Source organism: Hyalella azteca, unplaced genomic scaffold, assembly GCF_000764305.2.
Source record: "Hyalella azteca isolate HAZT.00-mixed unplaced genomic scaffold, Hazt_2.0.2 contig13728, whole genome shotgun sequence".
Lineage (NCBI taxonomy): Eukaryota > Metazoa > Arthropoda > Malacostraca > Amphipoda > Hyalellidae > Hyalella > Hyalella azteca.
This window is the reverse complement of record NW_025943639.1, coordinates 389483-390000: the sequence shown is the minus strand read 5'-3', so window position 1 is coordinate 390000 and position 518 is coordinate 389483.

Sequence of the window (518 nt, the reverse complement as noted above, 5' to 3'; positions counted from 1 at the left end):
AGGCGCATTTATCAGACATTCGTGTCCCGGAGAAGTAACTTGCGAAGAGTTGGTCGCCATAGAAGGTCAACCATTGATAAGTTGTCCCTGCATGTATCAACTATCTGGGCTGACTATGGAGCATAAATTGCTGGTTGACCTCATTTTTTCATGCAATATATGACCTTGCATGCATTCAGTCTTTTAGCTATTTAAATACCACGTTAACAGTATTATACTTCCATATTAAAATTATTCGTATTAATTACGGCCACATTTACTATTCAGTCTCACGCAGTCAAGCCAAATGTCAAGCCAAACGCTCTGACGTAGACATCTATAACTTCGGCTACTCTGGACGGGCTCTTACACCACCTTCAGTATTGAATAGTCTTTTGCAGTGCCTGCTCCTGAACACCAGCTTCATCATTAAAGGGCCTCTGACAGTGCTCACCCTAACACCAGCTTCCCTATTAAAGGGCCTCTGGCAGTGCCAGCTCCCTAGCACCAGCTTCCCTATTAAAGGGCCTCTGGCAGTG